Source organism: Bombina bombina, chromosome 8, assembly GCF_027579735.1.
Source record: "Bombina bombina isolate aBomBom1 chromosome 8, aBomBom1.pri, whole genome shotgun sequence".
Lineage (NCBI taxonomy): Eukaryota > Metazoa > Chordata > Amphibia > Anura > Bombinatoridae > Bombina > Bombina bombina.
This window is the reverse complement of record NC_069506.1, coordinates 289081616-289084896: the sequence shown is the minus strand read 5'-3', so window position 1 is coordinate 289084896 and position 3281 is coordinate 289081616. Positions and strand designations below refer to the sequence as shown.

General features: G+C 41.1%; 1 long non-coding RNA gene across 1 annotated transcript; it reads left to right on the top strand.

The window, feature by feature from the left end:
* Nucleotides 1-603: 603 nt before the first annotated feature.
* LOC128638209 (uncharacterized) lies at nt 604-2321 on the top strand. Its single transcript, XR_008399065.1, has 2 exons — nt 604-639; nt 1189-2321. It is a non-coding gene; the product is annotated as an uncharacterized LOC128638209 (long non-coding RNA).
* Nucleotides 2322-3281: the final 960 nt, after the last annotated feature.

The following is a 3281-nucleotide window of genomic DNA, read 5'->3' as shown; positions in this document are numbered from 1 at the left end:
AACTGAAAAGTGCCTTTACATTGCAGTCTATGGAACTATGTGTTCCCATAGGCCCCAATGTAAATATATATGATTATATACACATATAAACACATAAATATATAATTGTATTTTCATATACATATATATTTAAAAATGCTGCGCTACTTACCGCCTTTGCTGTGCGAGGTTCTGATGCCGTCTCTATAGGAGCAAATGGAATTGCGCTTTCATGAGCAAAATGCTTTCTAGCAATATGAATAATATTGTGCTTGGTATTACAAGTGAAGCGCTAATATCACTTGCACGCCAGCGATATTTAGTGCTCCACTTGTAATCTAACCCAGACTGTCCTAAAACAAATGCATTGAAGTGCATTAGAGTTTAATGTCGGCAATCTCTATTGTAAATAAACCAAACCAAAGAAAAAATAATAACCTTACCCTTAAAGCTATAGCAGCTGTGGGTATGTGGGTATATTATTCATGCTTATACAAGGCTAGATTACAAGTGGTCCGCTAGCTGTTGCGCAAAGCATGGTTTTAGATCTGGATTTTATGTTTGATCAAGTTGTGGTTTTCGCTCTCTTTTTTTTTCTCATAGTTTTTTTCTCTTTATCCTCAGGCCATTCAAGTTAGAATTCTGGTTCCGTTACTACAGGTTGGTATTCCTTCAGGCTTAAGTTCTTTTTCTCATTTTGCACGAACCATCACCTTGCACGATTTCCTTTGATTACGTTTTTCATTATTGCATTTACATTACGTCATGTTCACATCTTGTTTCTTTTCACATACAGCAGTATTCCTGTCACTTCTGCCGTTATCCCACCGCATTTTGTCGCCACGTTTACGGGCACCTACGGATTGAGCTATCAATCATTTATTAATTAATTAACTTGTTTGGTAGCAAGTCACCTCGTCCCTAGATACATACATCATACGTTCATGAGATAGGCAACATTCCTACCTCTTACCTGAGTTTTAAGTTTCTAATTTGCCCAGTTCGCCCCAGGTAACTTGGCCTCTCTTACAGAGAGGGGCTGACACGCTTTCGGTCTCGTGCAAGTCGAGTTTCCATTTTAACTGATTTACTATCATCATATTGAGTCCGCTAATTTGCACCACATACCTCAGACATATGGAAGTAAAAAAAAAAAAAAATCCTACCTCATATCTATATATATATAATTATTTTCTCTCCGTTTAATAGGTCATGCCTCAAGCCTCAGACATCGATGAATTGGCCTCTGTCCCACCATCTCCTTCCTGCCAGAGGATTGGGGCACGGGAGTGCACCTTCACTTCACTTCTATATATCCTGGACCATTCCCAAGCTCATGGCCGAACTACAGCACAGCAAAGATGATTTATTTAGGCTTTTTTTCCCCAGCATGCCAGGCAACAGCACTGAACAAGTCTCCTTAAGTACTGTTGCTACATCTCTGACACAGATACAAACTACCCTAAACTAATTGACAACATCATTTCACGAGCTATGGGCTAGGGTTGAAACACCTGAGAATCACCCAACCACCACCATGACCCCAGAGACACCGCTACTCCTGAGATACTTGCTGTCCCAGCCCCTCTATCCATAGTCTCAGGTACAGGTACCAGCACCCTCTCTTTCATTCCGGCACATTTCATGCCAGGAAACATTTGGAAGGATATATTAGAGGGCAAGGATGTTAATTTGGCTTCCCCCCTGATAGTGGCTCACGACGTAGTGGAGAATAAGTCTTTTGCTTGCGGCACTGTTTCAGTAGTAGTTAAGGCTAAGGACCATAGACTTAGCCGCAAACTCTCTATCCTAGGTTTTGTCCTTGCCTTTAGTTTTTTACAGGGATATAATTTGCTCCGTAAGCCCGCATAGGAGAGAGGAACTGGATCTTTACCTCTACAGGATAGTGAAATTGGGTCAGAAATATGGTTGCTCTGCATTTTATGACTATCATTGCTCTTTTTCCGCCAAGACCACCGCTATTCTGTCTCAGAAAGCCCTAATTTGTAATAATTTTAGATATACCACATAAAATTACAATCAATGTCACTTTCTACATATTTCTGCCAATTGTTATAGGGCTCACCCCAAGTCCTCCTGTACACTTAAACAGGTAAAGTCCACCTGACTAAGCCACATTAATAACCACTACCTGCACGCCTGCTTGGTTACACACCCTTCCCCCAGTCAGCAAACATGGTGGCAGTGGATTCCTAACTCCAGTGTGAGCTAGAGAAGGGTTTTGTTATTGGACCTTTCACTGTACCACCGTTTCACAACTGAAGGGTCAACCCGATTGGGTTGGTCAAGGAAAATTTTTCCAATAAAGTTAGTTTGATTTACGATTTGTCAGCGCTTCATTAATAACACATACTTAGCCTTAACTCCTTGATTCCTTCAGAGGAATTCTTACGTTAATATGCTTCAGTTGATTAGGCTATCCAATAGATTATCAGCACAGGTAAAGGTGCATAGCTGTCTAAAGCTGATATTTCTGATTCTTTTAAGCTACTGCCCATAATACCTTCTCTCTGGCAGTGGCATGGTATACGGTGGAGAGGTTTGTACTATTTTGCTACCAAACTTACTTTCTGTTCCAAAAGTAGCCCGTGGCTGTTCAATACCTTCGCACAGGCACTTAATTGGATACTCACACTTAAAACTCACTGTCAGAAAGTAATTTACTACCTAGATGATTTCCTTCTTATTGAAAGTCCTAACCAGGCCCCTGACGATCTACAGAAACTTATGTTAGTTTTTTCCGAACTCAACATTCCGGTAGCAAGCCATAAAGTTGACGGTCAGGCTACAACACTCACTATCTTTCCTAAGATATGGAGAGTCCACAATGTCATTCAATTACTAGTAGGAATATCACTCCTGGCCAGCAGGAGGAGGCAAAGAGCACCACAGCAAAGCTGTTAAGTGTCACTCCCCTACCCATAATCCGCAGTCATTCTCTTTGCCTCTGTCAATGGAGGAGGTGAAGTTTGGTGTCTGAAGAATTGAATTCCTTTTTTGGGTACTTTTCCCTGCAAGCAAGGATTTGGGTTTAGCTGAGTCCACGTTAATCTTTTCAGTAGAGTAGTGGTGGCTTTTAAGCAGTTAGGAAGTTGTGAGGTGGTCCTTACTTTGTTTCCTAACATTGTGCTGTCCTAGTTATAAAAAAACAGAGTTGGTTACTCTGTTCTTTCTTTTTTCTACAGGTCTCTGTAAGGAGTACGTGTCCTTTCATGCCTAGTAAGCTGTCTCCCTGCAGGACAGCTAGACTGCAGGTAAGTTCTTTTGTCTTCTAGGTACTG